Raw genomic sequence first — 25,874 nt, forward strand, 5'->3', positions numbered from 1 at the left:
ATATATTTTAAATAGCCTTCTGAAGCTTATATTCTCATTTTGGTTGAAGTTTTTGTATTGTATCATCAAATAATTACTGAGAATTACACTTGCAAAGGAGAGATAGGTGCTATGTGCTGGCATAACCATCCCTGAGATTCTGACACTCTGCCGAAAGCCCAGGGCCATCAGCCCCAATCCCAGCAAGATCTCAGTAGAGCCAATCTACAGATACCCAAAGCTTTGTCCTGCCCAGCCATCAACCCAGCCCAGACAGGCCCATAGCAAGCCCATATCAAAACTTGGCTGTAGCCTTTCTCTGTTCCCAAGGGGGTGCCTTGTGCCTGGGCTACTCATGTCCCTGGCTGCTCTGTTCCTGGTGGGACAAGAGGATGAAGCCCAACTGCCAGGCCCTGCCTTAATACCCCAATAGGCATGAGTTGCACAGCACCCTGGAGTTATTAGCACCTATGGTGCCCTGACACATATACTGTTAAGGAAATGCTAAGGAAAAATGTCAATGTCTGCCCTTTGTGTAATGTTTGTTTCCACTCACACTAAAAAAGCAGGAAGACACTTTCCCACCTCTGGCATCAGAATTAGCCTACTGTACTTTTTTTCATTAGAAATTACGGCTTGCTTCCCTAAGAAGAAATTTTGGAAATACTTTGTACTGTTAAACCATGTATAGTGAACCATGTATAGTAGTATATATCATATCTATATACTATATACTGATATAGTATATCAGTAGATAAATGTAGTCGTCATACTGTGGCCTGTTCACAAACAGCGTGAGTAATTTTCTTCACACAAGAGCTGCTTCAGCAATGAACAAAGTGTATGCAGCAAGATATCTGGACATTATCTGTTCCATCCATTGTGGAACTGGCAGGTATCCCAGGGACTAGGCTGTGATAAAGGTTTTTGGACTTCAATAATTATTTAAATTTTCTTATCCAGGTGAAAGTATATTTTATCAGTGCAGTTTGCCCTGTATAGTTTATATGCATCTCTGTCCAGATTATAACAGTGATATATCATTCTTGGCCTTTTTTTTTTAAAAAAAATAACAATTAATTGATTAATATCTATTCTTACTAACTTGAAATGGTAGTTGATTCCATTTTCAGTAATAAAACGAGATGGGGTTTCTTTGTCTTCAATCAGAGTGATGCAGGCCTAGGTATAGTGAGTTTGTATTTGTCTATTCACTATTGCTGAAATGACACCATTCTTTTAATTGGATTTATATGCATATTTTAAAGATCATCCTGCCAGGCTGTATAGGATAGCTTGGTTTTATCTGGTTAGAAACTCCGTTTATCCAGTAATCCAGTTACTAAGATAATAAATCGTCTATGAGTTAAAAGTACATATTCCAGAAAAGCATATAATAATCTCTTCAGTAGATGGCAGTGCTGGGATTAAAACTGTTTTTTGACTAATATGCAAATTCCTGCCTGTTGGGACTTAGGTGTAAAAAGGTTTTCAGGGCATCCTCATCTTTAATTTGGGACTCTGGTTTGCTTGGAAGGCTAAAACTGTGGGGAAAGTTATTTATACTGGCTCAGAAAATGCAGAAAAGCAGATCAAACGCCACAAGGATGATCAATTTGCTCCAGAGAGCTGATGCATGTATGAACAAGCTAAAGCTATGGAAAACATGTAACCATACATCTCCAAAAATGATAGTTTCTCTTTTGCATGTGATACAATCCACTTCTGTCGTTCTCTGTAAAATACTGTTGTTATATGAGATGGCATAGGTTCTGAGTACATGGCTTCTGTCTGGAAGTGTTTTAATTTTACATTCATTAAACTTTGCCAGAATCACTGTGATAACTCTATGCTATGGAGAATTTCTCTCTACATAGCACCATAAGGGACTCCATTGCTGGGTTCTTGTGACATCAGAAACCCTTCAATTATAATGAAGAATGTTTTCCTACCAGTAGAAAATATAAAAACTAGGAAGTTATGATTCCTTATAATTTCTGAAATAGATCATTATTTGTTTTTACAAACAGGATCATTTCTCAGAAGGCAGTTCGACAGAATTCTCTTTAAAGGTCATTTATCTTGACGGCATGCATTAAATTGTTCACAGGAAACTACTCTGGAGTACAGAACAAAGAGCAATAATTTCCTTTATCATTAGGGCTCTGGGAGAGAATGAAAGTCTCTCTTGGATTAGAGTTGTCCTGTTCCTTGTGTGGACAACAAAGGATGGTTTATTGTAGCAATTAAAATGTGTGGTGACAGCATATCATTGTTTATCTATTCAGAAAGTAGGCTAGGGAGAAATCTCACAAGTACACATAACGCTGTGCTGAGTAATATATTCCAGATCACATACTTAAGGTAATAATACTAAATCTGTGAGTAGCTAGGAATTCTCGGTCATCTTGATGCTGTTGATACCTGAATTGACACAGTACCTCAGGGAGGCTACAGAGACATTGCCTGGATCTTCCTTCTCTTCACAAACAGCCTCAGAGAAGGAGATTTTTGTTATTTTCCACTAGTATTATTGTGCCTGTGGAAGATCTGCAAGTTAGATCCTATCTGATGGGGAAAACTGTTATATATTAAAATAAAACAAAAAGAAAAGCAAAAAGGAAAGCTACTATTTTTCTGCATTAAAAAGTAGAATTCACTTCTCCAAAATCTGCAAATGTCAGATAACTTGGAATCTCTTTTAACATAAAATTGAGTATATTTTATAATAAAAAATAATAATATTGACATTTATTTTTTTTCCTAGAAATTTTGTTTATTATGTAGCTACAAAAGCTGTAAGAAAAGAGTTTATTTGGAGTCTAAATATTTTCAAAGAAAAGGGAAATATGTTTAAACACAATGAGCTTTAGGAAAAAAAGCATATTTGGCAACAACAGAAATACTGATTCTGAAACGATGAACTTAAAGTGTCAGTGTGAATACAAGTTGTATTTTAGTGAGACTTGAAGATCTATGATTCCCCAGGATGCTCTAGACTCCTGGGTATACTACAAAGATGCCTTCCTGAGACGTCTCAGGAGTTCAGAGGCTAGAACCAATAATCCAGTTTATGAGAGGCTTTGCTAATGCTGTGGAGTCTGCTAACTCTGCAGGCCCATGGATTTAGCAGACTTCACAGAAAACACAGCAACTGTTTCTTGTGAAAATGAATCAGGGCGTTTCAGTCTGTGCAAAATAGTTGCATTGACTTGCAGTACTCAGAATCTGTCCTGCTTTGTTCCAGATGATATTGTTCTAACAGCAACTAAACTTCCCATTAACAATAGGAATGATTATTCTCTGTTCATAATTACTAAATGGAGATGCAGAAACTTTTCTAGAACAACAGAAATAGAAAGAGAGGAAAAAGTGTACCATTACCTCCATGCATCATGCACTAAAATAATGAGAAAAGGAGAATTTAATACCCACATTATGCTCACATTCTGCAAAGAACTGCAAAATGATGGAAGACAGAACAACTCTTGCAAAGTATATGCTAACTTTTTCTAAGAGAAGAGGTGTCAATTTGAACCTGAGAGACGTTAGGGTTCCCTAAAAAAAAAAATAGCCTTCTTAATCCTATTTCTAAAATGAAAAAGAAAATGTAGCTGAAATAGTTCCCATTGACTGGAATAAAATTTTTGGTCTTTTCAATGTTGAGAGTGATTTCAGATCTGCTTGTACATAGGTCAGTTGCCTACTGCTCCAGACTAAGATTCCATGAAAAAGTAAAACCTAATCCCTTTAAAACACTTTTGCTTTATCATGCAGTGAAGTGATAAGATTTGCCTTTTGACAAGAGTATGTCTCTCAACTCACAGATGACCTGAGATCTTTTGAGGCATGGATATCATTGTAGAGTTACAGCTTCTCTGCAGCATCCCTTAAACACCTCATCCAAATGGCATCTCCAATGCCTTGGAAGCCTAGAGTGATCCTATTTAAATCCCCCTTTAAAGGCCTCCTGAAGCCAAAGAGAATGAGATTGTGCAAGTTAATGTTGATCTTTTCAACATAAATTTAGCAGCAGAATAACCCTGTAAATTTTCGGGGGAGATGATGTTTATTAATTGTGATTCTATATACTGCTTTGTAGGTACATAATAGACATAGATGAAGACAGGATCCCAACCTGAAGAATTAACAGACAGAACAGAAATAAACAAACAAACAACAACAACAACAAAAAACAAGGCAAATGAGAGATACTTTGTCAGAACACATTTGTCAAGTAGATAATTTTGGCATTATTTTTGGTCTTCCTTGGAAATCTTTTAATATTCCCAACAGTAGTAGACAGTAATTACAGAATTCCATGGAAGCTTCAGCATTCTGGAGCTTTCAACAAAATATGTTTAAGAAACAGCAGTGCTTCCCTAAAATATATTATTTTTGTTTTCCCTATCTCCAATTCTAAAAACATCTATCCCATTTTGAGATAAAGGAGCTTTCTCAAGGCTGTACTGAACACACACACAGTGCACTGGGCTTATGTGGCAAGGTTTTGTAGGGGTGACCTTTGTAAGAAGAGCTCAGTACTGCCCCATGTCAGATCAGAGCTCCAGCTGCTCCAACAGGGACCCACTGCTACCAGAGCTGAGCCATGAATGATGCTAGGTGAGCTCTGGGAGACCAGACTTAAGGAAGGGAAAAGTCTCTCCGCGGCATTTGTGAGAGAAAGATGAAGCATTGTGGACTGACTGCCACCTCCATTCACCATCATTCTGAGCCACTTGGAGGGGAAGAAAGTAGAGAATTGAGTATGAAGATGAGTCTGGAAAAAAGAGGAATGAGGGAATGTGGTTTTCTTTCTTTTTTTTTTTTTTTTAAATTTTATTTTATTATTTCTTACCTTTCTACTCTATTATTAATTGACAATAGAATTAATCTCCTCTAAGCTGAGTACTTTTAGTCCATAATGGTACCCACTGAGTGATTTCCCAGTCCTTTAGTCAACCCACAAGATTTTTCATTAGATTTCTCCCCCTACCTTGGTGAGGAAGGGAAGAGAGACTGTAGCCTGATAAGCATCTGGCGGCCAGCCAAGGCCAACTCATCAACACGGAAAGAAATGTAGAAATAGGCTCTTGAACTGTTCTGAGAAGCACATAATAACTAAGCTACAGAGAAAAAAATATCTCTTTTCCTAAATACATAAGGAATTTATGCAGGTTATTTAGCAAATCTTGAAATATAGTTTTATTCCTTATCTTTTCTCTCCCCTAGAAGATGATTAAAGCACTGGTAAAAGAGAACCAAAGGAAAAAACCTTCAAATTAAGCATGGGCTTGAAGGAAATGAGAATAATTTCAAAAGGTATTTCTTCCTCTTTCAAGCTGCTCTGCCTTCTTTGGGCTTAACATTTTTTTAACTTCACTTTTTCCCCATCTTCCTATTAGCACAGTGTGCAAAAATAATGATGTAGGTTGTTGAATTAACAACCACCCCAGGTATCTGTGTCTGTTTCAGTCTGAGTTACTTTCCTAAATAACAATAGTGGAAAGTCTAAGGTCTTTCCTTCCTGAAGTTTGGTTTTATACATTCAAAAGGACAATGTTTTATTCCGTTAGAATGGTTTACTCTCAACTACTCTCAAGATACTCAGTTTTATAAATCAAATGCAAAAACCACTTTAACTAAAATTTGTGATACATCCCTGGCCTAAAGGAGCTGCATGATTTCAGGACCATAATTGTATCATCGAATGATATTACGCGCTGAACAGGTCAGGGGTGACTGGAGATAGAAGGGGAGCTGAAATCTCATCTGGAACTGTTTTACCCTTAGCCAGTCCCTGAAGTAAATCCATACAGGTGATGTGGATCTAGTAGCTCTGCAGCTGCTAAAGTCTGTTATCTGGCTAGTACAGTACAACTCAAGGACAGGAAAATAGGATGCTTAATCTTAATGTTTTCATTGCTGAAACATCTTAAGTGAATGAATTTTATCTCTCTGGAGTCATTCATTTTAAAGAATTATCTGCAGCCATTGTGAGAATACTAAGTGAAAGGGAAGAAAACACATAGATTCATTCTGTTTTGCAGGTGATAACATTAGATGGCACGAATTAACAGGTGGGTTTTCTAATCACAATTCAAGTAAAATTATATTTATATTTAACATGTAATAGGCTTCCTTAGTTTTTATTCAGCTAAATCTTTGTGTGCTTCAGATTCTGGTAGAGATAACCCACCCTGAGAGTTTTACAAATTAGACTGTGCCTTTAAAAGCTGAGTGGGGGCTGAGGGTGAAATCCTTACTGAGTCATGGCAGTAGATTGATGTGGTTTCAAAGGATTTTCACAGACCCTCTTTAAAGGTAAATTCAATGAGAGAATTTTTTTTCCTTTTTATATCTTGGAAGAAAACAGAGAAGTACAGGAAAAGGTTTATGGATCATATTTTGGCCAGAGAACAAATTTTACTTTGTTGTTTACTTTGTGTTTATGTGCATCTGGAAATCAACTGTATCTGAAATCATATCCCAGAATAGAGATGTGGTTTACTCTTTTCTAGGTGCTGGCAGCCAAAGTGTGGTCAAGCATGGTGGTCATAGGGAGATCCTAGACTGAAAAACTTGCAAGAAAACTGTGCAGCCTCATTGAAAATTTCAAAATGGAGGGCTGTCATAGTGAAAGGGGATGTCATGCTGTCTGATTGTTTGGCTTTAGTAGATTTTATACACTTAGTATCTTAAAGATGAGGTGTAATTCCTAAAATAGTTCAGAAAGATTCAAAGCATGCTGTAACACTTCTCAGAAAGTTTTGCTGTGTATTGACTTGTTATAGTTTTGCTGTGCTTTTGCAGGCTTTTTGGGTGAAACTAAAAAGGAGACATAAGATACAGACACTGCTTTTTTTTTTTTTTTTTTTGTCTCTTAGAAAGCCAAACACGAATCTAAACTCAAATGTGCATCACCTCTTTGTTAAGCCTCCATATAAAGGGAAAGGTAACTGTTAATATGCCAGTTTGAATTTGGGACTGATGCTTTCTTTCTTCCATGGCAGGATCCTGGTATATGTACATGTCAGCTATGAAATTTCCCAGATGTTTCATTAACAGCCATTTGCTTAATGGGAAAACTTAGGGATAGAAAGAAGATAGTTCATGTCTCTGTGAAACAAATGATAAGTCTCGAAGTTACTGAGCATCCATTGGCCAAAAGCAGGATTAATGTAATTTTTGATATGGCTTCTCATACATGCCATGCATGCCATTTTGCATAGTAATAATGCATTGTAATCTTTTTGTGAAACATTGTGAAAACACATTTATAGAGCAGATATTTGGGAACATGTATCATGTTCTATCTTTGTTACGTTTGATTATATTGTGGAGTCTGAGTGTACTGACATTTTCCTGCTTGCTGGCTGCACTAAATTGCAGTAAATCAAAATGTACTACAATCAAATAAAAAGGGTCATACAGAAAAAAAAAAAAAAAAGATATTGCCAGCAGTTGCAGTTTTTTCACTTGATCAATACACTATAGATAACAAAGTTCCCATATCTGAAAGATGTACAAAGGGCAGTCATGGATAAGCAAAAATCTTTGTTTTTTTTTCTTAATTGAAACACCAGCTTTTATTGTTTAATACAAATATGACAATATGCATTTGTAGCAGGAGACAGGAGCCTGTTCTGAGCTGCTTGGCCAGTAATTAGTTAATGCTCAACTCAGTTGTCTAGCTGCAGCTCTGAACAGTTAAAAAATAAAGCTGGAAAGAAGGCCCAATGAAAAAGTGAGACAAAATATTATAAGTTTGAATAAATGACTCCCTGAAAGCTGGAAGAGGGAAGAATGATAAGAAAAAGTTGAATGGAAGCTGCCTTAGAAAATTATTCCTAAAATGATATTATTCCGTGGCTTTTCCTATCAAATTATTTTATGGACTGCAATTAAGAGAAGATGAGGGTAAGAATTATGATTCTGTAATTATGGAAATTCTTCTTCTATTGATTAATTTATTATCTGGATAACTGAAGTCTCAGAAAAGTGACTTATACTGTGTACTGCTTAAATCATTTTTTTTTCAGAATACATTTCAATTGTTTTCAGAGTATTAGAAATGGTTTAAAAAATACAAATGGGCATATAATTTTATCTAGTTTTTGTTTTATTGTTTGTTTTTAAATAATAACATATTCTAATGTCTTGAAAATACCTGGAACAGTTTCTTATTTAGAACTGTTATTATATGCTAGTAATTCAAAGTTAGTTCTCTAAGTAATTTTCAGTTTCTTAGGGTATAGGCTTATCTTTGTGAATTATGACTTGATCTACCTATACTGCTTTTGAAATTATATCAATATTTATTTAGAAGAATCGTATTAAATATAAGGGTATGTATGTATAAGGAAACCATTATGTCATGTCCTGAACTGCTAACTGAGCACCCGATCAAGAGGGTGATAGACACAGAAAGCACAGGTGCAAGCAATTTATCTTTGCTTCCCACATGATCGGAAGGGGTGGACCCAGGGTCTGCCCCTCCCTGGGCTCATTTAAAGGCTAGCCTCTGAAAGGCAAACTTCTCCTAGATGAAGGCTGTTTTCTGAGGAGGAGTGTTCTGTAGCTAGAGACCCTATCACTTGTTGGGTGAGTGATCTTTTTTCTGCATGTGGTTATTTATGTTCCTAACAGTGTTTGGTATAGCAAGAAACTTATCAGAAACCATTTTGCTGCTTTGAAGGATTAGTAGCATGTTATCTAACAATATCTTCTGTAATGTCTGAGAAAGCTAGTGAAATCATGATAGAATAGAGCACAGATGGGAAAAAAAAAAAAATACAGATGTATGCACTTCTAACTAAAAATATTCAAGTAACTTAACACCAGAATCCAGGTAAACCTGATAATTCCTGAGTCTTCTATAGAAGAATGAGTCATAGGAAGATGGATCTTTAACTTCTTGTTTTATAAGGTGTTGTTAGAACATACATAACATGCTGCTGTACGATGTGCTTTATTCAACATCCACTGTTCATTTGAAGAAGAACTTAAGTGTGAATATTAAACTGAGCTATTACTGGCGTAGTTGAAGCAGAATACCTGCTATGAGAATGTTGTCCTTCCAGATGCAGTTAGAAACCTTTTCTGTGTGTACCTCCTGGAGTTACAAGGAGTGGCATTTCTGAAAATTTAGATGTGAGTCCTTCTCCAGGAAGACCGCTCCATATTCTGAATCTTTACTGTCTATCTGGATACCTCTCGGGGATGTATTTTGACTATTTGTATATTGTTTAATTCATGTGTGCCTCCTCGGGAAGACCTCTCTGCATTTATCTTGTTACTGAAATGTGAAATTCGAACCTCTTGTGCGCCTCTTGGGGAAGTGAGGAAGTGATACTTTGTGACTTAAACGTGTGTACCTCTCCAAGAGGTTTTATTTACTTTATTGAAACCTAGAAATTGTTGCTTTAGCTGCTTTGCATTTTGTGCTCCCCCCAAAGAAAGGGAGGAGTAGTTTGATCTTCTTTGTGCGCTCCCATCAACAAAAGGGAGGCATGATTGGAGCATTTGCCTTTGTTTAGGTGTGGTGTACCTCCCTGGGAGGAGTGGTAAGGAGTAACTGAACTTTTGAATACGTGTATCCCCTCCTCCCTTAGAGTAGATCTTTCATAAACGTAGATGTCTGTGCAAACTGGGCTGGCAAAAGGGTGTTCCACGAGATCTGCTGAATGGATTATTCACAATCAGTTTAGAGAAATTAGTTAAGAACAAAACCAGAACAAAAAAAAAAGGCCAGAACAAAACCACAAGAATCTTGAGAAAGCAAAACCCCAGGTCCTAGGGCCTCTCCCAAAGAACCTGAACGGCTATCCAAGCCTATAGAAAATTGATGTCTTTGCCCTTTCTGAGTGAGCGGGGTGGGTGGTGAAGGGTGGATACATTAGAAAGCTCACAACAAAGGGAAACAATCCTTGATTTAACACCTTCTGTCCCAAGGCTTCACCACTCTGGCCAATTATCGCTGTGAGTCACAATCCAGTCAATGGCTGATAAGCTAGGGAAAAACTCTCCCAGGCTAGCCTGTGTCTATTGATTCAGCTAACTTGAGGACACTTTCCCTAACCTTAATGGAATCCCTTAACAAATATCCTTGGAAGGCTAAAGACACCCCAGAAACGGAATATAAAATTAACACTTGCCTGGTTTTTCCCTCATTTTTAAATTGTACTGACAGAGCCCCAAAAAAGGGCAAGTTGATGTCTTGTTTTATTTTATAGAATGCTCCTGTGGACCTTGACTGAACACAAAAAGGACTCTAATGTTTGTGACAGAAATATTGAAAATTTGATCACACTAGAATGCTAAATATACCTCCTGATTAGATTTTGTATTTTGGTTGCAATAGTACTATGTTTTGTGGTGTTGTGGGTGGTAATATTGTACCTCTATTTGTTACATTTAACAATAACAAGTAAATTTATGGTTAAAGTCAAATGTATGATTGTCTCTTTTCACTTTCAACCTTGTATTCATTATGTAATATTTGTCACCACCCCTGAAGAGTCATGGGGTGGTGTCTGTGGCAAGTTGATATTATGTGCTGTTGCAACTCTTACGTTTGTTTCTTGTATGGTTCCATGTTTTATACGTGTTGTATCATCTATGTACTTTGTAGCCTCCTCTACTGATGGGGAAGTCAAGAGCATCAGGGCCAAGCCTGAAAAATCTTTTGTAATGATTGTATGAAACATTTGATTCCCTGCCCCCTTCCCTCCCTTATCTTTGTGCTTGCTATCTTTTTCTCACTATCATGGAAAATTTGTGTCCCATTTTAAAACCTCCTGGGCTTGCTACCTGAGTCCTGCTGCTTCCCCCCCAGATTGGCTCTGTGACTGCCTCCTGCTACCAGCTTGCTGCCCAAGGCCAGCCATGCTGCTGCTGCTCTTCCCCCCTGCTGCTTTTGCCTTGGACCCTCAAAACAGCATGCAATGGGACCGCTGCTGGATCCTGGTGGTGACTATCCCCACTTTAAGCAATTCTTGCTTCTTTCCTATCTTTTCTATTGCCTTCCTTCCCTTCCCTCTCACCCTAATTCATAATAGTTGCTGACCTTCCCTTCCACATCTCCCTGATTAGGATTTATAATAAATTGGTCAGACCAACATCTGAACAATTGTTTCTTAATCTCATGCCAAGTATGTTATATTAAAAGAACTTCCTATAAATTGGAGCGGGACTGCTATTTGTGGTTTTACCTAAACTGTAGGACTAATGACTGCCCTTCTCAATGGTGAAATTAGCTGTATTCTTTAGTTGAATTCCAGCTCCATGTAGAAGTAAAAATTAGGCCTGGATTACACCTTGTATCCCTGTGCTCTGGCTTCTCTGAGAAAGACAACTTGTCATACACTGGAGTTCAAGAAGTGTTGAACAATGCTCTTAAAAATATGGTTTTTTTTTTTTGAGTTTTTCTGTGTGGAACCCAGAGTTGGATTTGATGGTCTTTGTGAGCCCCTTACCTCAAATTAGAGAATAATAGCTGTAGAAGAAAATTCAGCTGGACATGATTATTTCATCTGTGTATTAGCAGGTATCAGGATTCAAGAGTATGCTGTTGGGGAAGAAAAATCTTCCAATAATTAGACCTTATTTGGCAATTTTTGATGTCATCCAGCATTCTTCTAGCATCATGATGCTCCACTGTTAGCTCTTGGGGGTCATTTATTTCCTCCCAGTGCTCCTTTTCTGTTATTATCCTGATTGCCGTGGAATGCAAGGACAATTGGAGAAATCTCTGCACACACAGAAAAGGAAGACAAAGGGGAACATCTTGATACTGTCTGTCATGTTTTAGTTATTTTGTTTTTTTCTTTTGCCTTGTTAAAGCTGACCAGCCTTACAACATGTCTTATCTACAATACTACATCACAATTATCCACAGTATCTAAGGAATACTGTGATATTGTGGCAAGCAAGCATTAACAAAATACTGTGTGATTACTTCTTCAAGACAAAACATATCAAACATAATATCTGTAACTGCCTGTAAGTATTACTTCTGTTTCCCCCAAACTTTTCTTTTATCCTCCTGGTGTGATCGATTTGATCTGATTACTATCTGTTATTGATAGTTCAGGCTGGCAGTGATGAGGTTGCTGACAGAAGCCTGAGGGCTGTAAAAAATGATTTGAGGGGATTGGGGAGGTTAGTTGACAATGCAGGCATACAAATAGTAATTGCAGGTATTCCTACAGTGGCAGGGAAAGACAATGCAATGACCAGGAAAACCCATCGCATAAGCACATGGCTGAGAGGCTGGTGCAAACACAAGAATTTTGGGTTCTTTGATCATGGGGTGATCCACTTGGCACCTGGCCTGAGGTCTGCAGATGGGTATCACCTGTCTCAAAAGGGGAAATGGATCCTTGCCCAGGAGCTGGTGGGACTTGTAGAGAGGTCTTTAAACTACATATGAAGGGGATAAAACCAGGCCTGCTAGAGATGTGCCTGGGGGAGCGATAATGAGGTTAAGGGTGAGGTGAGGGGCCCAGCTAAAATGTGTCTATACCAATGCATGCAGCATGGGCAACAAACAAGAAGAGTTGGAAGCCACTGTGTGGCAGGCAAACTATGATGGAAATGTGGTGGGACCACTCCCATGGCTGGAGTGCTGCAATGGATGGCTACAAACTCTTCATGAAGGATAGACAGGGAAGGAGGGGTGGTGGCGTGGCTCTCTATGTTAGAGTGCTTTGAAGTTACTGAACTTATGACTGGGGATGATAAGGTTGAATCCCTATGGGTTAAGATCTGGGGAAGAACTGACAAGGCAGACATCCTGGTGGGTGTCTGTTATAGGCTACCAAATCAGGATGAAGAGACAGATTAGATGTTCTATGAACAGCTGGCAGAAGCTGCACAATTGCTGGCCCTTGTCCTCATGGGGGGCTTCAACTTCCCCAGCATATGCTGGGAATACAACTTAGTGCAGAAGAAGCAGTCTAGGAGGTTTCTGGAATGTATGGAGGACAAATTCTTGATGCAGCTGTTAAGAGAACCTTCGAGAAGAGCTGCCCTGTTAGACCTGCTGTTTACAAACAGAGAAAGTCTAGTGGGAGATGTGGAGGTTGGGGGCTATTGTGTACAGAGTGACCACAAGATGGTAGAGTTGTTGATTCTTGGTGGAGTCAGGTGGGGGAACAGTAAAACTGCTTCCTTGGACTTCCGGAGGGCAGACTTTGAATTGTTCAGGAGACTAGTATGGGGAGTCCCCTGGTGCTTAGTCTTAGAGAATAAAGGGGTACAAGATGGCTGGTTGCTCTTCAGGAAGGAAGTCTCAAAGGTGCAGGAGCAGGCTCCCCCTGAGCTGCAAAATGAGCCGACGTGGAAGAAGACTAGCGTGGATGAATAGGGAGCTATTCTTGAGGCTCCAGGAGAAAAAGAGAATCTACCTCCTGGGAAGAAGGGGCGGAAAGAATACAAAGAAGTTGTTAAGATGTGTAGAGAGAAAATCAGAAAGGCAAAAGCCCTGCTTGAACTCAACCTGGCCGCTGGGGTAAAAGAGAACAAGAAACTCTTCTACAAGTATATCAACAGTAAGAGGAGGACCAGGGAGAATCTTCCATCTTTACTGGATGAGGCTGGGAATGTGACCACTGAGGATAAGGAAAAGGCGGAGGTTCTGAATACATTCTTTATGTCTGTCTTTAAGAGTCAGACCAGTTATCCTCAGGTTTCTCCACTCTCTGACCTGGCAGTCTTGGCTGGGGAGCAGACTAAGCCCCCACAATTCAGGAGGAAACAGAGACCTGCTACTCCAACAGGACTGCCACAAATCCATGGGACCGGATGAGATTCATCTGAGAGTGCTGAGGTAACTGGCAGAGGTGATAGCTGAGCTGCTTTCCATCATCTATCAGCACTCCTTGTTGATGGGTGAGGTCCCAGAAAACAGGAGGCTTGCCAATATGACTCCCATCTACAAGAAGGGCTGCAGGGGGGATCTGGGGAACTACAGGCCTGTTAGCTTGACCTCAGTGCCAGGGAAGATTATGGAGCGGATTGTCTTGAGGGAGATCAAGTGGCATGTGTGGGACAACCGGGGGATCAGGCCTAGCCAGCATGGGTTCATGAAGGGCTGGTCCTGCTTGATCAACCTGGTCTCCTTCTATGACCTAATGACCTGTCTAATGGATGAGGGAAAGGCTGTTGATGTAGTCTACCTAGACTTCAGTAAAGCCTTTGACACTGTCTCCCACAGCATTCTCCTGCAGAAGCTGGCAGTCCGTGGCTTGGACAGGTACACTCTTGTCTGGGTAAGGAACTGGCTAGAGGGCCAGGCCCAGAGAGTGGTGGTGAATGGAGTTAAATCCAGCTGGTGACCAGTTACGAGTGGAGTTCCCCAGGGGTCGGTGCTGGGGCCTGACCTGTTTAATATCTTTATTGATGTCTGGATGAGGCATTGAGTGCACCCTCAGTAAGTTTGCAGATGATACCAAGCTGGCTGAGAGTGTTGACCTACCTGGGGGTAGTGAGGCCCTTCAGAGGGCTCTGGATAGGCTGGATAGCTGGGCTGAAACCAATGGGATGAGATTCAACAAGACCAAATGCCGGGTCCTGCACTTCAGTCACAATAACCCCAGGCAATGCTACAGGCTTGGGGCAGAGTGGCTGGAAGACTGTGTAGAGGAAATGGACCTGAGGGTGTTGATTGATGCTAGACTGAACATGAACCAGCAGTGTGCCCAGGTGGCCAAGAAGGCCAATGGCATTCTGGCTTATATCAGAAATAGTGTGACCAGCAGGAACAGGGAAGTGTTTGTCCCCCTGTATTCAGCACTGGTGAGGCTGCACCTCGAGTACTGTGTCCAGTTTTGGGCCCCTCGCTGTAAGAAAGACATCGAGGCCGTGGAGCGGGTTCAGAGAAGGGCAACTAAGCTGGTGAAGGGTCTGGAGCACAGGTCTTATGAGGAGCGGCTGAGGGAGCTGGGATTGTTTAGTCTGGAGAAGAGGAGGCTCAGGGTAGACCTTATTGCTCTCTATATAACTACCTGAAGGGAGGTTGTGGTGAGCTGGGGTTCAGCCTCTTCTCTCGTGTGACTAGTGATAGGACTAGAGGGAATGACTTCAAGCTGCGCCAGGGAAGGTTCAGACTGGACGTTAGGAAATACTACTTCTCTGAAAGGGTGGTCGGGCACTGGAATGGGCTGCCCAGGGAGGTGGTGGAGTCACTGACCCTGGAGGTATTCAAGGAACATTTGGATGTTGTGTTGAGGAATGTGGTTTAGTGAGAACCATTGGTGATGGGTGAATGGTTGGACTGGATGATCCTATGTGTCTTTTCTAACCTTAGTGATACTATGATTCTATGATTTTCGCACAGGAATGGTGTAAAACAGGTTCACACTCTTCCTGGTGTAGATTAGTTGTTTGGCAACAAATAATTTGGCTTGGCTGAGGTTGTATATTGGCATTTTCTCTATTGCAATAACTACTGTATGCCACTGCAGAAGTTCAGAATGTGCTCTTGAGCTCAGTGTTGTCTAATTGTGATCTAGTAGAGTGCCTCTAGAGAAGCAGTGAAAGCAGAGGTGACTTATTTACTTAGAAGGGAACTGCCCTCTTCACGGATGTGGTGGATCATATGTATCAAGTTCCTTGGTGTAAGGATGCCTTATTCAAGCTTAGTGGAGACTGGGGGATAACGTCATTGTTGTCTATAACTTCCTTCTGAGTTGGAGTCCAGAGGGAGGTGCTGGGCTTTTTTTCGAAGAAAACATGATAAACCTCAAGGGAATGGGTAACAATTATATCAAGAAAAGTTCAGGTTGGACAATAGGGGAAAAAAGCTCTCTACTGAGAGGTTGATTAACCACTGCAACGGGTTCCATAGGGTCATGGCCCCAAACCATGTTTAAGAATCTTTTGGAAGATACTCCTAGAAATTTGGTTTAACTGTTAGTTTGTCCTGTGAGCAGTCAGTCATTGAATTCGAAGATCCTAGTGGGTCCCCTTCAGCTCAGGATTTTCTGTACTATGATCCTATTTGCAATTCAAAATGTTACGCCTTTTTATATGCTTTTAAACAATATTGTTGTAAAAACAATGCTGTTAATTACTCTGACCTTCCTTTGTTTTAGGAAGGGAAGAAATCTGAGAAGTGAAGCTTTGCGCATACTTTTGCATGTAATTCCTGGAAATTGCCTTCTTAAGTTCATAACTTTAAGAATTTCTTTTGTGTGCAGATTTGCTGCACGTTTTCTTCAGAGGTGGCACGACTTCCAATTGAAAGGTAGCCTCTATTTTGTTGTATGCCTTTTGCTTTTAATATGCTGAATCTAACTAAAACTCACTTTTCTCTGATGAAAGAGCTGCTTGGCTTTTGTAAACAGATTATCTTGGTATGTAAAATGTTTCTTAATAACAGGTGCAGTTGTTTCTATTGTAGTCCCTTTTTAGAGTTCCAGGAAGACTTGAGCTGGAACAGAGGAAATGAAGAATATTCATTTGTTCAGAAAGAATCTAGGTACTAAAAGCCAGTATGTGGTCACCTGTCCTGAGAGCACTTGCAAGTTTGATCTTTTATTCAAAGGCACTTATGCTTGTCTTCAGGAATAAGCATTAATGTGTCCCCTCTTGACATCTGGTTTCTCTCTATTTTTTTTATGTTAGAACTCTTTTCTGGAATGTATTCTGAAGAGTATTTTTCCCTTTTAGACTTCTGTTTGCTGTGTTCCCAGTCACTTTAGGTGACAAAAGACTGGCTAGAGGGATCAGTTCTCTGCATCCGTTTGTGACTGCTAACATGAGTAGGAAGGGGTTTATAAAGCAGCCTGGGTCTGTTAGTGGCTTACATAAACTACAATCAATATCTCTATTAAAATCAATATAAAGGTAGAGTAGAACTGTAAAATTCAAGTGAAATATTTATACACACATGCATATGCACACAATTTTAGAAGGGCTGATGTGTCCCAGACTACCATTTGTCTGTGTAACACCAAATGCAGGAACGCCCAATCTGGTTTTTACTCTTTGTGGTTCAACTTGGTAAATAAGATATTGTTTCAAACTGTATTCAAATGACTTAAAAGACCCTGGTAACGTAGGTCTAAAATAAAATGTGTGGAAAAAAAACCTGCATTTTTTCACTTCTAAGCATTACCAAATACCACACGTCTAATATTGGACTCTCAAGAAAAACACACTCTTGTTGGGTATAAAAACTATCTGTGCTTTAATGTAATACTCTACAGCGAATTCTACTTTTTTTTTTAAAAAGAACAAGTTGTGTAGTTTCAAGTAATGTATGTAATGTAAAGCTTCATGTTCTTGTTCTTTTTATTAGTGAGGCTTTTGGAAAGCTATACATGTTGTCATTTTAGACTAAGCAATAGCATGATAGATACCAGTTGTAATGCATTTAATGTCTCAGAGTCATAGTCTTGATATGTAATTGCTGCAAGAAGCATTTGGTAGACATTAGTCCACTAGAAATACAAAGCCGATGCAATTGGTAGCTCAAATGGTCAGAAAGAAGCAGGTGGCATAACAGTAGTGTGAATAGCTTTGTGTGGCACTTTCCACTGAGTAGTATTTAATATCCTATACTGCTGGAATAATATTAATGCTCATATATTTTGAAGGGAAATATGTTTTCCAGAGAAAAAATAAGTGTTCATTAAAAACTTTTTACATTTGTCTTAAAATTTTGTGAATTGCTTTGTATTGTAATTTATGGTTAAAAAAAAAAAAAAAAAAAAAAATTCAAAACCTAGCAGCAGTATTGGAATCAGAATGTGAAAGGCTTATAGCTTTGTTTGGCCCTGGGCACAAGTAATAAAATCCTAGCTTTAAGTACCATTGGGGTTTATGGAATGAAGACATCTGCATTATTGTATTAAAATATTCCTTAGGGTTATAAATATAACTGACAGAAGTGCATGACTTCCTTTATGAAAAATATGTTGATAACAATATAGTCTTTAAATACTGAAGAAACGGACTATTAAAATTTTATGCTTCCAGTTATAGACATCTGTTGAACATTTAGTTGGTATTATTGGTTTACTACTGGGTATATCTAAGAAGACTTTTAGTTCACAATTAAATTCAGAAATGCTGATGAAAAGAAGGTATTAACCTTCTGCTGATTAGTAATTAATTTTTTTAAGAGTTAATATCTAGATATGCAGTAAGATGTTTATGAATGCAAGATAATGAATTGCATCAGAAACCATTTCTTTTAATTTCTCCAGGAAGATCTGGGAGAATATTACATTTGCGCTTTTATCAGAAGCAATTTCCCTATTGTCTCTTTCAAAAAAAAGACAAAATGCTGAAGGTGTTCTAGTTCTGATTTTACCAATCTGACCAATCTATGTCAGTTTATGTGCTATCAGGTATTTGTTATAAGGATGGTTTCAGTGCACTGAATAACTGCAAATATTTCCCAAAATCCATGAGACTTATTCCAGATAGCTTGTTCCTGTTTAAAAAAAAATACATGCCGCCTTTTCCATTTGATGTCCTTGTCAAAAGTGCTTGGTATGGTTAACTTTACTCACTTTTCATTATTTAGATATACACATATAACCCTATTGCTTTATTGAGTGGATTGTTTTTCTTCTTGGCAGTATGTTTGGAAGAGGTGGAAGGAGTTGGTTGTCTGTACAGTGGGTTTTTCCCCCTCTATCTTCTGTGTTCATTAGAAGATGATGATCAGCTTGCACATGTTAATCTCGCATCCAGTATTAATCTGCTAATATTTCAAATGTGGAAGTAACTGGATAGTGGTTTTCTTCTAAGTTAGTAGAGAAATATTTTATTTTCTGGATTCAGTGGATAGTCAGTTTGAATTTCTTGTGATAACGCTTTGAAAGTCTTGGAAATAAAACTATTTATGCTATGTAGATATGTATATTAAACAGCATAGTGACTATAAAATGTTTTATTATCAGACTCAGCAGGATATTTAATAAAACACAAATACTCTAAAAATCTAGGTCAATCTAAAGACATTGGTTTTTTCAAAGATGACTTGCATATTTTCATTGTAATATGATATTTGAAAGGAACTTCTGTATACTTTATTATTCAGTTGATAAAGTTTGTTTTCAGAGCATCTACTTGATATTTCTGTGGGTCATGTTTGAACACTGTCAATTTTGCAGTCCTAGTCTTTGATTAACAATTAAAGAACATTAATTCTGTTTCCTGACTAAATGATTCCCACAGTAACCACAAAATATTTTTCTGTTCTTTGAACAACAGCAATGTACTGAACTTCTCCTGTCTGTTGTTATTCCAGTCAATCTATTTAGTGTCTTCTTTCCTGTTCTGAATTCCATCTGTCCTTGCTCTTTTTAGTGTATTCTTTCATATTTTTTGTCCCCTTTCCTTTTTATACTCTATATAGCTTTGCGACAGTGCAAAAACTGCAAAGATGAAAGGCACGGCACTGTCACAAAGCAGTGAGTGTCAATTGTTGTTTGCTGGTACCAAATCAGATTCCTCAGCCCAGAATAGAAATATATACTAGACTTGGCTACTGTAAACAGGAGGAGCAAGTAATAAATGACTTCAGAAGTTGAAATTAATACTTAATTATTTGAGAGAATGGCCTTTCCTTAAAATGATCTCAAACAAGTACCTTGTGCTTGAGTTGTTTCTACTCGTATCAAATCATGTCTTTGTTTTTAATGTCCAAGTGCTGTTGTACAGAACTTATTTCTAAAGAACTTAGTGAAAAAGCATAGGTATGCTACTTTTAATTTAGTGAGGTGTATTCATATTCTTATATATCAACAAAATATGTGGAGATATAAAAATAATTCCTGGGCTTGCTGAAGTTTCTTTCTGGAGGAAAACAAAAGTGAAGATGTTGCTCTCACCAGCAAGCAGGTTTCCCTCCCTCAAACCCCATCCCCTCTCTCCTCCATCCTATTTATGTTCTTGTTTATGTTGCAGGAATTGTTTTTGAGAGAGCTCAGAAAAGGCATGGCTATTTAGAATTTTTTAATAGTCATGATTAAATCTTGATGTAACTACAATTATTGGTTGGCAAGAAGTGAAAACTCTGAAAGAAAATTCATTTTCAGTAATGTTTAAAATGAATATATGAATAATATATTTTTTAATAAGGGAATTATTTAAAATTTTTTCCTTTGTGTATGAACAACTATATAATTTTAGAATGTCTGTGCGAAATTGGCAATGACCTGTGGCTATCTACCTAATGGTTATGCTACAGCTAAAAAGAAATCTGAAAATGTGCTAGTGAGCTCAAAACTGCAGTTGACCCAATCAACAGTATTTCCTCAAATGTGTGTACCTCTCATCTAAATTAAGTAATATTGTCATTATAGAAGAATGGATCTTAGTTCTCATTTCAGTTATTCATTAAGGTGTATATTACACCTCAGTAAGTGACTGTGTGATAAGCCAATTATCCAAAGATTTCTTTTGGTTGTGTTCTCCATATCTCAAAACAAGCTTAGAATATTAATGTTGGATGATGACTTGTGGGATTATAATAAGCTTGTGGGGCTAATAAACTTCTGTCTCTTAATAATGACCTGTAATTGAACAAATATTATTCAAGGTTGTCGGAACTTCTTTCAATCTTGAGAAAGGAGGATGGAATTGAGAAAGATCTAGAAAAAAGTAGAACTAGAAGAACTTGCCTGGCAGTAGTTGGTAAGGCATGGAGATTCTGCAATTGTTGACTGACGTTTTTCTGCCAACACACAGACACACAGATGTGCACTTTTAAGAATCATCATCCAAGGAGAATACAATAAAGTGCCAACCTGAATCTCTGATATTGAGAGTAGAAAGGGCAGTACAAGAGGAGTATAAAATACTTTAAGACACACTATTTAGTGACAACATTGACTCATGTTTCCTTCAAGCCTTTTCAAAAGTAAAGAATATCAAGCTGATTTATGCGCTAGCTCATGATAAATATTGAACTACATTCAAAAGATCAGATCTTATTCTGTTTTCATCCAATTACAAAATTAAAACCGAGTTCAAGTTGCTTTCTGCCACATTTATTAATATCCTAGAAAGGGGGAGGTTTTTTTTTTAGGAGTTCTGTTTTTTATTTCATTTGAGATAGTGATTAGATATAATTGTAATAGGTATTTACATAATAAAAGTACAGCAACATAAGTGTTAAGAATAATAAAGAAGCCTTCTAAACTCTAATCTGATGTTTGGCTTGAAGCTTGAGCAGGTTCTCCTAATTTCTAACGAAGCTGAAGTGTGTTTTTTTTTAATAAGACATATGCTATTTGCTAGAGTAGCATAAATAGTGTTGTTTTATTGTTTTTTTTTTTTTTAATGCTACGGAACTTAAAACTGTATTGATTTGAAATTGTTTATATATCCTGACAGACTTAAGAAAGAACAGTTGCCCTAAACCGCTTTTGGTTTGTCTTGTCAAATAAACACACACAACCTTCTTCCTGTAAGGTAATCAATGTTAGCCTAAGTATGCTCTGAGCTATTTTTCCTCTAACGTACTATCCAGCAGTTAGTGATTGATGCATTTTGCAGTTATTGCCTGTAATAACTAATGCTCTTTGATATATTTGCCACTTTGGGCTCAACTTGTAAAAAGACTATCAACAACACAAGATTCCTTTCTGAGTAATCAGAAGGAAAAGCTGAAAGCTTGCATATTTAATGGGGCAAGTTGAAGTGGAATTTATTGTTCACACAAGGTATTTATTTAAAGTGTTGATATGAGCAACATTACTAAAATTTCCCATTGGACTTAAGTAAATTTGTCTGAATCTTGGCTTTTACCTTGAGTATTTTGCATCCTCTTTCAATCTAAGGTCATTCTACTTTTTCTGTTTGGGATGTTTCTGTTTCTATGAAATAAAGTATCTCCCATGTTAATTGGAGTCCTCAGTCAAGATGGACTCCCTTTAAATATTCCTAATAAAATCCATAGTCGTGATCAAATTCTTTGGATATGTGACAAATATGGAGAAAACTCTCAAGGTAGGAAGTTGGGATCCAAAGATCATCTGAGTTTTGCTCCAGACTTGTTTACTGCATTTGGATGATCTTCACTACTGAGTCCTTATCTAACCTGCTTTCTTCCTTTCTTTCTGACATTTTGGTATGTTTTTGCCCACCCTTCAACTTTGTAAATAGAGCATTTAACTTCATTAAATTCTGAAGCCTTTCAGTTTAAATGAGGCATTCTGTGTGGTGGGTGCTTCATAACAAACCACCTTGTTTTTCAGAAAAGAAAAAGAATCCTTAAGTTTGCCTTGATGTAAATAAAAGCATGATTTGGACTCTTTTTTGCCTGACATGTTTTCTGTTGACATCTAAAGAAACAACTCAGAAATGTCATTTCTGTTTCTGTAGTTAATTAAAATGATGTTATTTCTCATTATGATTCTTTTTTTTTTTTTTTTGTAAAGAGAAAATCTTAATCTTAAAAGCATAGGATCTTACTCAGATTTAATTTGCCAGTTATTATTATTTGCTTAGGTTTTTTGCCAGTAACATGTGGTGTTCTATAGTAGTCCTGTACGATTACATGAAGTAAAACATACAATCAAAATAGTTTTGTTGGTGGCTAGTATATGCTTAATAAATGTCATTATTTCTTCCACAATTTTTCTGCCTTTGTCTTTTGTTTTCCCTTGATTGTTTTCAAATGATACTTCAGACAATAGAGTACTTAGCAGCAATCTTGCTATTGTTTCTGAATGAAGAAGTGTAATTATTTTCAATAGAGTTTATACTATCAAGCCTTATCCATGTGTGGTATATCTTTGAATGAGAATTCTCTCTGATGATTACTTTGAACTCTTGTTCATTTATTTGTCCCAAGAAAGGAATTACAGATTTGAGGGGAGGACAGCAAATTGCATTTTTTTTTGTCTGCGTGTGGGAAATACAATGTGTAGATGCTCAGAGATATATCGCAAACACTGTGTTTGCAGCTGTTTCAACATCGAAGCAGGAAGATTGTTTCATCAGATGGGCTTGGATGAGCAGATACATAGTTTAGACTTATTTTTTTGACTGAGATAAGACAGTACCTACTCATTTGACCTGTTTTGTCATGTGGATGTTGAGCAACAAAGGCAAATAAATACCATTCAGCTCCTGTAGATAGGTACATACATGCAGTGCTTACTTCAACAGAAGAACTTTCAGGGAAAGGGGGAGAGCATTTCTAATTATAAATTTCTGTTCAATAAAGGTTTCGTTACTTCAAAAAGTATTTCAAATATTATACATTCCCTCTCCATTTTCTGATGTGTATTATGTAGATGATATAAAATTGGGAAGAGTGAAGTGTAGACTGAATTGTTTAGGATCCTGTTCAGAGGTCTCTTGACAAGCTGGAGAGATGGGCAAAAAAAGCCTAAGTTTATCCAAGACAAAAATGATGATTGTGCACAGGACAGGCTGGTAGCTGAATGCCTGGAAAACAGTTCTACATCAAAGACTTGGAGGTTTTAGAGGACAATATATTGGCCAGGGATTCAGCAATGTGCCTTTGCAGCCAAGAGGCCACTATAATCCTGAGCTGCATTTGGAAGAGCATTGTGAGTAGGGTGTGGGAAACAATCCTTTCTGTCTATGTCTAGGGATGTGTCCCATTCTGGGGAAAGAGAGACATAGATTTGTTGCAATGGTTCCTGTAAGTGATCACAAAGCGATTGTGCTTGGAGCATCAGATGTATGAGGAGAGAAGGAGATCTGGAATAATTCAGGTTGAAGAGAATGCTTGTGGGAGGTATTGTATTTCTAAACACACAACTTGAGTGGGAGAAGGGGAAGAGGTGATGGAATTGAACTCTTCTTGGTAGCTCTTCTTTGAACCAAATTAATGTACTTCATTTAAATGATTATACAAATGAATGAAAGTTTGTTGTTTTTTTTTTGTACAATCAAAACTTGAGCTAATGGTCAAATCTTTGACATTTAAAAGCTTTCCAGTATTTATCTTGCTTATGTATTGAAATCAGGAGTCTTTGACTCTATGTCAAGAAGACATAAGACTAATTTATTCTTCAGATGTTTTTGTGTTTTTCTATTTCTCTCCAAATTTGCCAGGAACCTTGTTGATTTGTTGTGTTTACTATTAATAGCAAAGAAGAATATTTGCAATATATTTTTCTTAGCTTTTTCAATGTATCACTGACTCTTGATTCAGAATGAGGTTCCTCAGCCGTACTGGAGCTCATCTTTTAGATTCTCACTGGGTATTCGTCATAGGATTATCTAGATCTGAGTCTGTGATGGGGACAGCAGCCCCACTGACCCAAAAAGGGGAGGTGGGAGGGGTGTTGATGGCTTATGGGTGACTAATGGGCAGGGGACCTGTGGACCCACACCCCGGGAGAAGGGGAAAGGAAAAGGGGGAGGGGTAGGGAGCTGGGACTAAAAACAGAACAGCTGTAGCATTCTGAGGAGGAAAATTAATTTACTAAATATGATATTGGAATGTAAGATAACACAATATAATACAATATATAATTGGAACTGAGGCTTATAAATCAAATAAAATGAGAGTGTCTGAAACCAAAGGCCTTACTCTGAATTGAAGGTGAAATGAACTGCCAGGCAGCAGCGAAAAGAGTCCCATGAGTTTCCAGGAACTTTATCTTGCCCTCTGAATGAAAAGTCTTCTGGGGTATGCAGTTCTTCTCTTCTGAGAGCCAGGTATTCAGAAAATTGGCAGTCTGTGGAAGTGGGACATTAACTTTTTAACTACCAGTGCTTTATGTGATGTTATGATGTGGAATCTGATAACCAAAAATCATAAAACCTTGACAGTATTCTTACAATGTTCTTAACATTCTTCTTATTTAAGCAACCATCACTACCTCTTGAGATTTCCTCAGAGATTTAAATAGCATTCCATCATGTGTGATAAGAATCAGTTAAACTTTTAATCTGAGGAGTAAAAGAATTTCTTTAATTCACTTCAATTTCCTCTGACTTGTTGTTGAAGAAACAACATCCTTCTGGGAACATCAAACTTCCTCAATAATTCAGTTAAAAGTAGATTTTTTGTGCTTTTATTTAATAGTGGAAAGGAGAGCCAACACTTTATTCCTCCTTACAGAATATCATCCAATATCCAGTAAAATCAATAGAAAGACAGAGGAGTTTGCACTTCTCAGGTGGTAGATAAATTGTATTTAAACTATGTCAAGTTTGATATTTTTTTTCTCTCCCCTCTCCCTTCGTTGTTCCCAAACAAATCAAGTTAGATATAAGAGATGGGAGAGGTGGATTACTTGGGTTAAAAAAATAGGCTGAGCATCTCTGGCAGGATAGCTTCTGGTGAAATGACTTACTTATAGCATGTAATTTTCTTCTTTCTGTCATATATTGTGTATTGATGCTGTTTGTTTTGTAGGGCTTGTCCTCACACCAAAACCTTATCAATTTAGCTCAATCCCATTTTAATCTAGACAATTAAATGCACCTCATATGTGACTGGATCGTAGCTGTTAAGGACTTTGCTGTTGTTTGAATGAAAAATGACTGATTACATCTGTCTTCTTCCTATCTGAAGAAGGTAAAGAAGGTAAAATATATCTTCAGGGTACATCATAATACCTATATCTTCAGTTAGTTCATGGCTTTGCCATTGTTTTCATCTACTCCTTGTGTATGTTGAACTAAACTCTACCTAAACAGATTATATCTAAATGATCAATCATAGATGGATTCACACAAGTATTTTTGGAGGATTTTCTTGTTTATGTAAGGCCTTTGAGGAGATTACAGATCTTGCATAATTAGTTGTATTTCTACACGTAGAATTTGCATGAGTTTGTCTGATGCTTAAAAAAATATACCTTAATTTTTTATAAAGAAGTTAATCTATCACCCAACCTGAATGTCCTGGTTGTGAATCTGAAACATCCTTCCCACCCAAAAAT

The 25,874-nt window shown here is 37.8% G+C and overlaps 1 long non-coding RNA gene across 1 annotated transcript in view; it reads left to right on the forward strand.

Moving 5' to 3' along the window:
* Window positions 1-8,532: 8,532 nt before the first annotated feature.
* The window catches only part of LOC149918525 (uncharacterized), a 54,507-nt gene continuing 37,165 nt past the window's right edge, over window positions 8,533-25,874 (forward strand). The window contains exon 1 of the long non-coding RNA XR_016465545.1: window positions 8,533-8,583. This is a non-coding gene — a long non-coding RNA (uncharacterized LOC149918525). The remainder of the gene's footprint in view (window positions 8,584-25,874) is intronic.

The sequence above is a fragment of the Phasianus colchicus genome, chromosome 3, assembly GCF_987193195.1.
Source record: "Phasianus colchicus chromosome 3, bPhaCol1.hap1.1, whole genome shotgun sequence".
Taxonomy (NCBI): Eukaryota; Metazoa; Chordata; class Aves; order Galliformes; family Phasianidae; genus Phasianus; species Phasianus colchicus.